Source organism: Corvus brachyrhynchos, unplaced genomic scaffold (genome assembly GCF_000691975.1).
Source record: "Corvus brachyrhynchos isolate BGI_N302 unplaced genomic scaffold, ASM69197v1 scaffold310, whole genome shotgun sequence".
NCBI classification, from domain to species: Eukaryota; Metazoa; Chordata; class Aves; order Passeriformes; family Corvidae; genus Corvus; species Corvus brachyrhynchos.
Genome location: NW_008236213.1, coordinates 1,542,129 through 1,556,343, shown reverse-complemented (window position 1 = coordinate 1,556,343; position 14,215 = coordinate 1,542,129). Strand labels below are relative to the sequence as shown.

At 38.3% G+C, this 14,215-nt stretch overlaps 1 protein-coding gene and 1 long non-coding RNA gene across 2 annotated transcripts in view; one reads left to right on the top strand and one right to left on the bottom strand.

The window, feature by feature from the left end:
• Positions 1–2,197, top strand: part of LOC108449062 — an 18,977-nt gene extending 16,780 nt beyond the window's left edge. Inside the window, exon 3 of the long non-coding RNA XR_001865163.1 lies at positions 2,115–2,197. This is a non-coding gene — a long non-coding RNA (uncharacterized LOC108449062). The remainder of the gene's footprint in view (positions 1–2,114) is intronic.
• PDE4D (phosphodiesterase 4D) overlaps positions 1–14,215 on the bottom strand; it is a 558,454-nt gene that overhangs the window by 435,353 nt on the left and 108,886 nt on the right. The window lies entirely within an intron of this gene.

Sequence of the window (14,215 nt, the reverse complement as noted above, 5' to 3'; positions counted from 1 at the left end):
ACCATTTCTAGATTCCAGCGCAGATTTTCCGTTGGATGTGGATGTATTAAAAAGCATGATACAAAGCAATTAGAATATTGCCATTACTGAGAGTCATGCTTGGATATCATAGAGCAAAAATTGATGACTAATGGCAAATATAATAGAAACGTAACATTTGTTAACAATACCAGAAAAAAAAATACTATAACCTAAGGACTGGTAACAAGAAGTGTGGTATAAGCTGAGAGCTCATTAGGGGGTTGAGGGAAGAGAAGGGTTAGAGGTTTGTGCTAGTTTGAAAACAAACCAGTGAGAGGCACTAAGTCAGAATAACAATTTAATGGAAATTAAAGAAAAGGGGAAAAAAAAAGGTAAAAGAAAACACTGTCAAACTGACAGAGTCAAGGTACAACCTGACACCCTGTTAGGCAGGGTGGTGGTAGCAGTCTGGTAGAATGGTGGCTGCAGTCCTCTGAAGCAGTGATCCTGTAGTAAAACAGTCTGCTCTTCCTCAGGAAGTCCAATGGTGGCTGTGTAGCTCCTGTCCTCTGGAAATCCAGTGGGAAGCCGGTGTCTCTGGTGTTCAGCCTCAGATTATATCCACGATGGGATGCTTGGTTCCTCCCTCTGGGTGGAGCATCTCACAATGGGGTAACGAGTCATGAGGCCAAGTGTTGATTAGGCTCATTAACAGAAGATAGTCCGGAGGGAGTTATCTCTGAGTCAGGCGGCAGGACAATGATGGGCAATTAACAGAAAGATAGTCTGGGGGGAGGAGGCAAGGAAACACTGCCCCACCTGATTTCAACGGCTGATGGGGATGGTAATAGAATACACTGCAACCCAGGACACCTCGTTTGGTTTTAATCTCATTTCTGGGGATATTTTGAACCTTCTAAGTTCCTTCCGGTTTATGCTCAGAGCCTTAGCTTGCTTTGCTTTCCTGGGTCTAAACCAGATTGTAACAGCAAGTCAAGCAGTTAAAGCCCCTCTTGTATGGAGAATGATGGCTGAAATGTAAATATGGGGATGCCTTGCAGAGTGACTGTACCACACTCCCTCAAACCCGCCAACGCAAATGCTGTGTGCTGGCAATGGTGGAAGTAATAAACCAATGTCTGTCTGTCTGGAAACATACCCCATGCCCTGTGCCACTGCCCAGAACACTATCCTAAGCACAGTACCCCAGAAAGAACTGAGTCAGACAATGGAACTCATTTCTGAAACCTCATAGAATCCTGAGCCAAAGAACGTGGAGTTGAGGGGATATATTACATTCCCTATCATGCTCCAGCCTCCAGCAAAATCAAACATTGCGTGGACTGCTAAAAACTACACTGAGAGCAATGGGAGGTGGGATCTTCAAATGCTGGGATACGCATTGAGTAAAAGCTGCCAGGCTAGTCAACTCTTAGAGATTGGTGAGTGAGCTGGCCCTGCCCAATCAAAACTTTTATATACTGTAGTCAGAGACAAAGTTCCTGTAGTGCACTTCAAAAATATTCTGAGAAAGTCACTCTGCGTTATTCCTGACTCAGGCAAAGGCAAATCCATTTGTGGAGCTGCTTTTACTCAAGAACATGGATGCACTTCATGGCTAATGTGGAAGAATGGGAAAGTCAATCGTGTACCCCAAAGGGAATAGATTTTGGATGAGAATACCAAATGAATTAAATTGTGTTCTGTTAATTAATATAAAATATTACATATTATCACTTCTCTTGGAGCTACAAGCATCCTTGTCCACCACTACAGAAGTGGGGATCTGAGCCCACCTCACTTCTGATCAACATATCAAGCATATTACTATAAAAATAACCCAGATTAAGGAAGGATGAACTTTGGTGAAACTGGACTAGCACAGTAGTTACGGAATCAAAACTGGCTCCTTCATGCAATATTCTAACATCGTACACAATTTTTTCTGAAAGACTGCTAAGGCAGTTGGAGCCCAAAGTCACTCAATGGAAGGAACCAAAGGGCATTTTATAGGGCTGACCCATAGACTTATAGAGTGCATTTTCTGAGTAGTAGGTGGTACTACTACTTGTGTTTTGGTATTAATATGAGAATAGTGTTGATAATACACTGACATTTCATCTGTTGCTAATTAACTCTTACCCTAAATTGAGGACTTTTCAGTGTCCCATGCTCTGCCTGTGAGCAGATACACAAGAAGCCGGGTGGGAGCATGGCCAAGGAAGCTGACCTGAACGGGACAAAGAGATATTCCATACCACAGAACATCATGCCGAGTATATAAACTGGGGGGAATTGGCAAGGAGGAGCCAAGCACTGCTGGGGTATGGGCTGGGCATCAGTCAGCAGGTGGTGAGATCTTGAGTTGTCCATCACTTGTTTCTCTGGGGTTTTATTCCTCTCTCTCTCTTTTCTATGTCCCTTTTCATTACTGCTAGTATATATTATTATTACTGTAGTATATATTAGTTTATTTCAATTACTAACCTGTTCTTTTCTCAACCTACAGGTCATATTTTTCTGATTCTCCTCCCCACGGCACTTGAGTATGGGGAGAAGTGAGCTAACAGCTGTGTGGCACTTAGTTGTCAGCTGGAATTAAAACATGAGGTCAGTCATAAAAAGGCAATCTTGTACAGGCCTGTTAAGTAACAAAAAAATTATCTAGTGAAATATTTAAAATAGGTTTTAAACCACCAATTAATACTCCTACTGTTGCCTAACTGAAGAACATAAAACAAATGGCTTAAAAATTAAATTTTTCATATAGTTTTGAAATTTTTGGGTTTGTATTGCAATATTAAAAAAGAAAGTGAAAAAAATTCAAAACTCCTTAAGGCTTTCAAAGATTTTTTTCCATGCTTTCCCCTCTTGAGTACTCTTACAAAGGAAGCAACAGAAGAATTAGCAGTCCGCTGAAGCGCTCAATATCAGTGAAGTAAGTAGTGATGTATTCACTCTGTGGATGCTGCAGAAGCAGGCAAAAGGACCAACAAAAAAGCAAAATTTCTGAACCCTTCTGGTAGTTCATTTTTCTTTGCTGAACTGAGACACCTCCAGTGTCATTTCAGGCTAAGCCAGAAGAAGTTACATTAAATAAATCAGCTTTACTAGTCTACTGTTTTATTGACATCATGCATATGCAAGAAAGACAGATTTAGCAGAAAGTACAGAAATGCAATCTCCCTCCATGGCTATTAGCACCACTTCAAGATAACAAATAGTTTTGTTCTGATAAAGAAGTCATAATACTTAAATGCAGGCAGCAACCAGGAGCAACTAATCAGATAGCATGGATAGCAGCAGGCTTCTTCTAAAAGTACTGCACAGGTAATTTCAACTTCACCTACGCAATATTAATGGCAGTACCCTACTTCTATTCCTATAACAAATGTAGCAATTTTTCATTTATACATTTCTGTGGTAACTAATCCAGGGAAAGACACAATAGGCACACTTGCCATATTTGGTATGTATATCCTGACGTCTACTGTGTGCATTACTCCAGCTTGGACATCTAAATATTATTAATAAGACTACATGCATACACACACCTATGAAAAAGATTAATGAAATAACCATAAAAATTACTTTTACAAATATGTTAGCCACTACAAGTAAAATTCCATTTTCACAGCATATATGTTGCCCTTAATTTATGATTTGCCATTTTATGGACACCTGCTTTCAAGAACACTGTAATACCATTCAGCATTTGATAACTCTGCTCTTCCTATTTCTATTTTTTTTCATTATACTTGATCCAAATAAAGATGCTTTCAATTTGCAAGGAAACAAAGAAAACACAAGCAAAAATCGAACCACTCAAGTAAACTTTCCCGTTATTACTCTTTGCTCTGGGGAAAAAAGTAGCATATTTCCATTGCTGGAGGAACAGGTATGAAACCTACTACTGTTTATGCAGATTCAGGGTCATTATGTTCAAGGAAGGAAAATTGAAGTGGGTAGCATAATATATTCCAAAATAGGACCAGGATTCATCGTTCTGGATGGCAACCAAGCTTCCAAAAGAATTATTATCTTCCAGTTTCTTAGTTTGCAAAGTGGAAGTGATGCCTTAGATTTTTTTATATTTTTCAAATCCTGTGCTGCCTAGTGTGTAACTCTGAAGTTTCTAGTGGCCTGTTAGCTGCTGTTCTCTCATGCTGGTTAGACATAACAAACCTCTCTAAGTTTCCTCTCCAAGGACACCTCGATTGTTCTAGGCCCAAAATGTGTAAACTAAAATCTTAAGAAGGGAGAGTCAACTTGGAGAGATTATGTCATTAACTAAAGTTATAATTGGAGAATTAACCCTGATATGTAAATGACCCAAACTTATAAAAGTGTGAAGAACTCATGACCCAGAGGTCCATCTTGGGTGTAGCCTTTTGACTGCCCAGAGTGTACCTTGAAGGCCCTTCAAATAAATACCTACTATTATTCTCTTATTCTTGTCTAGTCTCTGTGTTTTAGGTGGCCACCTCAGGCATCAGAAGCAACATCATCTTCTCAGCATGCTTATGAGTTCTGCTACACAAAACCCGTACATTAGACACTAATCCACAACAGCCAGTTCAGCTCAGTTTAGACACTTATGTTCGTTGGAAGGCAACACTGAAGCTCCACCTTGACTGGATTCATGCTAGTGAGCTGGAGCTGAAAGTCTTTGTTTCCAATAGTCTTCCAAGAATATCAAATGTTATTAGACTTGTCTTAACAATTTCTAGTTACATAGTATGTGCTAGTGTCTTGGGGTGACTTTATGATGTGTATCCTCTATCACTGCCCTATGCCCAGAAATTAACTTTGTGCCTTTCTGTGCCTTTAAACTGAGCCTGAGAGGGGGGAGAAAAAAAAACTGAGCAAAACTTTTCAAAACAGTTGTTCAAGGACACAGAGATATACGCACAGACTCCTCTGTGTTCTGCAGCGGCAGGAGTGGGAGGAAGTGCCCTGCTTGCTTTTCAGCCAGTTTTAGGCTACTTTTCTCTGGAGGGAACTTTGTTTTCCTGGGACTTCAATTTTTCTCTTCTTCTTTTCTGGACTGTTTCAACATCAGAACACATCGGGAGGATTTTTTTTCATCAAGGCCCCAGAAGAGGGCCCACCCCGTCCCAGCTCCGAGGAAGAGTAGAGAGGCTACCTATGGAAGGACTCTGAAATTTTCCCAGGTTTCTCTCCACGGTGAGAGGTTTTATTATTTAGCATTATTTTCCTTTCCCGTGTGTTTGTTAAATAAATAGTTTTATCTCTTTCACTTTCCTTCGAGGAAAATTCATTTTTTCCTGGTGGGAGAGGGCTGCTTGTAACCTGCCTTTTATCAGAGGATATTTTTCCTCCAAATTTGTCCAAACCAGCACAGCTAGTAAAAGAAATAAATTGCCAAATTTATCTGTGAAAACGATCTTTTTTAGTGGTGATAAGGAAGAGAAACTTTATTCCCTCATCTCCTCACTCTGTTCCAGGTATTAAGGGCTATATTGAACTGGCTTTCAGCACTCGACAGAAAAGCTTAAATTCTTTAGACTTCATCAAGCATGAAAACAGCATTCCAGTACAAGCCTTCCCATTTTGTGCTACCGTTGAATAACATTACATAATCTTGAAATCTCTACAAAATGCTGCTTACAAATAGTTTGGGAACTAAAAGTTGTTGAAATACAACTTTATTTAAAGAAAATTTCTTCTATAATTCAATTTTATAAGACTGAAAATTTATTGTATTCTTTCTAATGTCATACATTGACAATAATTTCTGATTTTGTCCTTGAGATTTCAGTATACATAAATAATACACACAGACACACCTGACAGTCCATTAAATTATCTTTCTGTCATACCTATCAAAAGCTCCTAAGAAAAGGATTGACGTTTTCCAAGGTAGATTCAGCCTTATATGTAAGTTATGCAACAGTTGAGGAACAAGGTTATTTCATGGATGGGACCTCCAGGAAGAATTTGGCTGCATTGGGAGAACTTATCCTGGGATATTTTTGGGCCCCCGGACTGGCTAGCTGCCTTTCCCTTCTTACTCTTTGCTGGGACAGGATCAGTGGATCCATCTGTAGCTTTCCCTCTAACACACTAACAGGTAGAAACATTTTTGAAAAAATACATTGTATGTGTCACTCTCTTCTTATATGGAGTTGGTTTTCTTCTTTGTCTTAGAGAACACAGTGGTAATCTTCCTAGAACTAAATTGTGTCTTCATCATAAACATTCCTATCTAAAGTCCATTCAGCCTTGTTTCCCAGGTAGTATCCCATATACTGAGACCTAGCTGCATTTTCCCCCTGCCCAGTGCTGAGACAATGTGACCTGAAACAGCAGCTGAGATACTTCCAGAAGTTACCAAGTTACAGAAAGTTACTCACCTCCTCTTTGTGCCCAGTGGCACTTCACCTTTCAAGTGCTGTCCCAAGCATTACCTACCACTTACAGGGTGGGGCAAGGTAGGAATTAAAAAAGGCTTAAGGGAAAAGAAAGGCGCTCAAGTACAGCCTCCAATATGCAATTCTGCTTGGTGACTTCAGGCCATCAGAAGGGGATTAAGGGGTGAGAGAGAGACACACACCATTCCTCCTACCCACAGTCCCAGAAGCATTGTTTTCTTAAATGAATAGTTAAGGTCACACTTGTGATCCCTATGAAAAAAAAAAAAATTGGAGAGCACCTCTACACGTTATTTATTATGATATCCTTATCCCATCAGGGCTGGCTTCAAAGTTGGGTCTGATTGTTCAGGTGGATTTGGGGCACACCCTCTATTTGTATATCCTCCAGACTCTATGCACAGCGCTTGCAAGTGGTGGACCACCCACACAGGAAGAGTTTCTCTTTTTTGCCCAACAAATCCCTTGGTGCCATTTATTATTGCTGCTTTTTGACATTTCACTGGGCACCCTTGGGAAGAATCAGTCTACCTCCCTCTACTATCACCCTCTACACTGTGGCAGTCCTGATGTGTTTCCCCCATGCCTGAGCCTTCTCTTCTCTGGGCCAAACCATCCCATCTACTTCAGCCTCCTCTTTGAATGCCATTTGCACCAGCCCCTGGCCACACCAGTGGCCCTTCCTCTGCTGGACTCCTTATTCCTCTTGCACTGGGTAGGCTTAAACATGGATCCATCATCAATTCAGAAATTATATTCATGAACATGATTTCCTATTCTTACCATACACTTATTCTAATATCATAAGAAGACACATTGTCACAATGTTAAAACAGCTTTTTTAGAGTAACAGCAAACTAGCAAAAGTTGCAACAGCAGCTACAAGCACTCTGATCTCAGTAATAGATACAGGAAACCAAACTCTAGTGACCCTGACTTATTATACTTAATAAGTCTTAAATCTAAAGTATTATGTTATCCTGGGCAGTAGCTTTGAATTGCAATGGGCAAACAATGGTGTGGTGAATTTAGCACTATTCATTTCTTTGCATCTGTGCTTAAAGAAGCCAGTGCCTATGTCCTAACTAAATGGTCATAGATATGAAAAAAATATGAAAAAGAGGATTAGTTATCAGTTATATATTAAATAAAAAGCAAAAGACCAGCATGTAAATAAAAAATGTTTGAAAAAAAGTATGTTTGAAAAAAATCCCAAGAGCAATAATATTCAGGTTCAATTAAAACTAATGTTTTAAGAAATAAAGCCTTACACATTCATCAAAAGTAAATTTTATACTTCAGTCCATACAATGCAAAATCTCATTGCAGTATCTATTTGAAAAGGGGTTTTAGTTCTTTTATTTGGCTTTACATTTCTTGATGTATCACCTAAACAATCTCAGGGTAGATGTAGCACCTAGTGCTATGCTCTAGTTGACGAGGTGGTGATTAGCCAAAGGCTGGACTTGATGATCATAGAGGTCTTGTCCAACCTAAGTGATTCAGTTTGATTCTATGAAAGGGGTCCTCAAACTCTGGAACCTAATCATAAAAAAACCATAATTCTTGTACACGTTGTGTATCCTCTCCTTATCGGTTACTCTTATTCATTGTGTTATGCTAAATTACAAACTCTGTAAAACAGTGCTTCTCTGTTTACAGTTGTTCTGCTACATAACTAGTGCATATGTCAGATTAAGTACAGAATACATAAATAGTGGTTAATTGTATTATGAATGTTTTTGCCTACTAGACCTGTGTTGGTTTGTTTGTTTTTAAAGAACCCTAGTCTAACAATACTATCAGATACTAATAATAGCATGGAGGAAAATCTCTAGGAATTACTGAATCTGGCCGAACCACCAACTGTGTCAATGTGTGTGTAAAATCACTAAAAAGTGTCACTATGCAGACCCCTGATTATTGGCTGAGTTGAAATCAGTAGCTATAAAGGATAAGCACCAGATTCTGACCTCAGAACAAAGAGAACTCTAAAGTTGTAGAAAATCACATTGACATAAAACTGGAGAGTACAGAATCTGTTTCATTGAGTTTAGACAAGGATTTGATAAAGGAAAAAAATAAACTTAACATCCACAATCAAATACGTAAGTATCAAGAATGGTCCACAGTAGCATAAATGCTGTGCCTTTCTACTGTTATGTTTTAGGTGAAAAACTGGTGATTTATACCACACAGCCTTTTCAAAGACCATGAGAATGTACAACATATAGGAAAACATGACTCTGAGTTGCAAATTGTGCTGAATTAGGATACAGTGCCTGAAGAATCAGATGGTAAACCATGTGTAAGACTGCTACACTTTGATTTATTCTATGTTTTTCCCTTTTTTAGCCTTTATCCTAAAATTGAATACAGTCCTGAAATAGATGCTGCAGCCAGAACAACAGTACTGCTGTGCAAAGCAGTGCAGTCATCCAATGAATATCAGATGCTCCTGTCAAGCAGGAAATGTGCAGTGAGTGAAACAACAGCCACACTGCCTTTTTTGTTCTTTCTAGCAAAATGAGAAAGAAGAGCATCGTAACCTGCCATAATATATCTTGGCATAGCACTGGTAATGACAACTTGAGGGGGAAAAATGGAAAACCAAACCAAACAAGAGTGTGTCTCACATTTACGATAAATAAACTGTAAAAGGAAGTAAAAAAATTAAAATAGAAGGGCATCATTGGCTGCATTTTTATGTCTGTTTATAGAGAAAAAAGTTTTCTTTGTTGACTTTGCTCACCTATAAACTCTTGACCTGTGCATTTCTCTTCCTCAGAGATAGCTTCATGCACTCAATCCCAGTTTGAGAATGGAGAACCACTCATTTACCTCTCCTTCTTTGCCTGTCACTTCTGAATACTTTATAGCCATTTATCACAGCACTCCAATCACACAATTCATCCCACTGAGTTCCTGTGATAGCAATCAGCTCATAGTTTTTCACCTGAGCAGAATCTTCCAGCTCCTCCTGTTTGTTTCCTGTGCTACATGCTGCATGCCCTGGTATGGATGCATTTGCTTGGACTATTGGCTCCATGCCCTCTTTAGAGGAACTTACCCTAATTCCCTCGAGGGAGTTCACACTGGTTTCCCTGTTGCTTCCTAATGCCCCAGCAGCCTTTGGCTCTTCTTGAGTTCTTAGAACATCATCTTTTTCCATATTAAATCTAGTTTAATTCTCTGTTTGTAAGTTCAGGCAGTTTATTGCCCAGGATGTTCTTGCTTGCACTTGGACACTTGAGCTCTATCAGCTGTAAACAGGTCCAATTTCTCAAAGGTGTGCAAAGACCACAGAGGCTGAGACTCTTAGCATGACACCAGCTATTAAGATAGCCATTCGCCTGTTCAATCCATCTCCTTTTTCTCAAATCCGCTTCTCTGACTGGAAGGGTAGAGGAGAAAAACAGCCAATGGACTGTTCCAAGGGACTTAAAGTCTCTTGATATTTCTGGGTCACTTTGTTGCAGCATTATTCAATCCTGCTTAGACAAAAAGGAATGAGTCCACAGGCTCAGCAGCTTTTCTGTTATACCACGGATGCAACCTCTTGGCAGGCAGCAAACCTCTAGAGATACTGTCGGGGTGACAAATGGACACTTCCATCTGAGTACCTCTCAGCAAGGAGTCTCCAGTTGGTAACACCCTGTGTATGTTTTTGGTGGTTCTGTTTCTGTGGGTGGGTGGTTGGACAAACTTTGCATAGCTGGCCTTTCCTGGGTCTTGCCCAGTATTCACTCTCTCTTCATTCTCCAGACTCAGGGAAAAGAAGATTCCCCCTCAGTTAGTCAGAAATTACATTAAGCCTTTTTTTACTAAGTTTTAGTAATATTTACCACACCAAGGGTAAATCTTGTCTCCAAAATGAATTGTATGACTTAGATAGATCATTTACCCATTTAAAATCAGTAAGTAAAAAATAAGACCAGTAAGATAATTAATAATCTCCCAAAACTCTGCACTGAGAAACAAGTCTAAGATCCAGAACTCAAATATATTGCAGTACAGAATATGTCATCTAATGTCTTCCCATTGGGGCCAATGGAAAGAATTCCATCTCCTTTCAACCTAGTCAGAATTTTAACCCAATACTCGAAACAAATTAATTATCTTTGTAAAAGATAAATTAACCAAACTCACTTAGTATTTTGAAGACAGAAGGCCAAAGATATGAGAAACAAGTTTCTAGCAGTTGGAAATTCCTTATTCCCCGTATTTTTTTTTCAGGAAGAACAGTATACATGAGAGATTTGACTAGCAAGTCCTTTTAAAACCTTGCTGCAACTCTTTACATGAGGGAAATGCTCATACAGGGCAAATGTGGGAATGGGGGAAATGACATACAGAGTCAGTGTCTATGAATATTTCAGGAATTGTTGTAAAAAGAATTTTAGTTTCTAGCCATGCACTGCAGTATAAATGATATAGGTATTGGATCTTCCAATATGAGGAATAGGATGTGGCTTCTCTGCATGAGACATATCACAATCACAAAAGGATTTCCCAAACAAAAAGGTACGACAAACAATCTATGCATATTAATGATTTCATTGTGAAATAATTCTGTTTGGGTTTGTCTACACTGATTTAAACAACTAATTTAAAACTCTGGGGGATTTTCACTATAATATTCCATCCTATGGGATTTACAATGTAACAGATTCCAGACACAGGCTTTGGCCTGCTGAAAACACTTCAGCAAGGAATTTAATTTGCTTTTTTATTTCATAATGTTCAAAACAGATAGCTCTACTTCATGAGGAAGAAATCCATTTCCAGTGAACACGTCTTTTAAATAGTCAATAACTTGATCTTGTTACTTAGTATCCTTACCACTTCTTTATTCAAAAGAAAAGATTTGACATCCATAGCACACTGTAGACCAAGCATATTGTGTTAACAATTCTAAACTTAATTTGACAAAATAATTCTCTATAGATGCATTCGGTGCACTAACTTTAATTTAGGAATTACCATTTAATGGTAAACAAAGTTGTCTATTCGTACCAGCAGGACTGTGCCAAGTGATAGGAACCTGGTGGTCTATATAGGAAAATCTAGAGCTACATTTATAATAAGGAAATAAAAATCACAAATTTCTTTTAAAAGAATAGTTAAATAAACTCCTGATAACACTGATTATGTAGTTCTTATTTATAAACAGCTCTTTTTCCATTACTTTAATCAAATTCTGTGCCTCAGAAAATCTATCTTTGTGAAAAGTTCCTAGTGCTGTCATGATTAACTGTAAAAATAATAAAAACAAAACATGTATAAATCAAGAGCCAGGAGTTATTTTAGACAAAGGGTTACAGAGGAGAGCAGAGTGAGGCTGAATACAAGGCCTTTGAAGATATGCACTGAAGTACCTTCTCTCCAGAATTTACAGAACTATCGATTGAAATTGCTAGGAGAAAGTGTCTGAAGGAGTTTTAAATCTGAACTAAGGTTCTTATTTTAAAAATAAACAGAAGTTAAATGAAAGAAATGTTTCTGCAGGGCACTATTGTCATGGAAATTGTACCATTTTTGTTCTTACCATATTACTAATTCTGAGTAAATCTATTATTTGACTTCTTGCTGTACAATCACACAGAGTTTCAATGGTCTATCAGCTCTGAGCACAAAGAGCCCTTCTGCGTTAACTGAACTGTGTAGACTGGTGACTTCATTTTAAAATATTCATCTACATTTACTCCTTGATTTGTCAGACTGCAAGAAATAAAAGTAAATGTAAATTAATGGAAAATGATTTCTTCATACCTGGTCAAAACCAGTGAAAGCCAGTGAACTGGATCATCTTTGACAATATCTTTTGTATATAAAATAAATACAAAAATTGTAGTGAGGAATCAACAAATTAAGATGGCAGGAGTGAGGTTCAAAGCAGACAAGGGAACAGAGGTCTCCATGCAGTTGGCGCAACTGTGGAACTCTTGCTGACACTATTGAAGACTGTAAATTTTTATGTGTGTTCAGAATATCCACTCACAGAAGGGTAATCCAGTGAAGCTTCCTAATGAAAGTTTAGGAGACATGATATTGGCTAAATGATCCTATGTTCTCTCCTGACACAGCTGTTCTTACATCAGTGCTCTTTTAACCAACAGTTTTGGTAACGCATAACCACAGTTGATGGTGATCTGTAGGCTCCAATTTTTCAGATCAGGTTTTCTCTTTATTAGCTCTATGCAATGATAACCCATCTCCCTACCCAGAACTTGTTTACACAACTGTGTATCAAAAAAAATTCCTCACAGTTTTAAAAATCACGATCCTTAAATCTGCCTCTGACAAACTTGCCTATGCTGGCCAAAGACCCAAAGTATCATCTCCTGCAGGCAAGTGAAGATTTGTAGAAAAACCATCAAGGCTCAGGAGCCATTTCAGATAATGGTTCTGATGGGCAGGAAGCCTGTTCAAGAGTGCTAGACCTCATGCTGATATGAAAGCAGATCTCAGCACTTAAACATTAGGGATTAATGCTACTTGTTACATTCAAAGTGCTCCTAAAATGTCCCCGAGCACCTCTACCAGTGCACTTACTGACTATCTGCAGCACTAAACTCATTTGATACTAAACTTCTCCTCAATATATTCTGTTGATCATTAAAAATTGTTCCAAATGTCCTGTCTCGTAATTTGTATCAACTGACTCCAGAGTTTAAATTCATCAGTGTGGGGGGGGTGGGGGGGAGGGAAAAAAGATAAACCTTCACATCAAAAAAAGAAAAAAAAATCAAAATTGAAGACCGTAATTTGCCATCTCAGAGAAATTTTGCTATTTGTGTGGCTTTCTAAAAAGAAACAGACCTTGAAGTTAAAAGCTGTAGCTAAAACTATTTTATCAAAAGTCAACATGAAAAATATGAATGTACCATAACTCTTTTAAAACTGACATGTCTGCTTTTATGAGGGATGCCATTAATAGTTATTTTATTTTAGAGAAAAAATCCTGAAGGCCTCATTAAATAGTACATATTAAGCAAGAAAATAGCACACACAGAGGGAAAGGTAATGCTGGAGGAGAAGTTGTAGCTGGAGAGAAACCACTGTATTGTGCAGAGTCCATGAATTATATGTAATACCCATAGTGGTTATATTTGCTGACCTGGATGTTGACATTTTGAATATTAAGAGTATAAAAAGCTATTTGAATTTCACATTAAAATGTGATTAAACTTCCCATAATGTTTTATTTTTATCAACTTAAAGCAATTCTAAAACTTGCTGGACCAAAAATTCTTTCCAAGATGGAAAGATACTCTTGGGATGGAGTGGGGGGAGGTTGTTGGTGGGATTTTTTGGGGAGTATTTTGTTTGTTTGCTTGTTTTTCTGGGGATTTTTTGGGTTTGTGGGGTTTTTTTGTGGTTGGTTGGTTGGTGGGTTGGTTTGATTTTTTTTGGTGAAGTGGGGCTGGGGTGGGGTTTTATGTTCATTTTTATCCCGAGTGGAAAAAAAATGTTGAATAACTCAGCAGGCAGAAACATGAAAAATCTGGCAGAGGTAAAATACATTAGAGAGTAAATCTGTTTTCCTAAAGAGAAGGATTTTGTTACATTGTCCAGTTTTCACTTGTTTGAAAGGTATGCCAAATATATCTCTTTTGAAATAGATTAGAGACATATCTTCTAATTCTACCAAAGATGTTTGAACTACCTTTAAACGCTTCACATAATACATTCTAAGAGCTCCATGCTTTCATTGCATCAGTCATCATGAATTACATCATTTCAGACCAAACACTACTGAAAGGAGGTTTCATATAAAACCAAACACAAATCCCAGCAGAGGAAGTAAATCATGGATTAGGAGTCACCTACAGATTTCCAAAAGTAAATCACGAAAT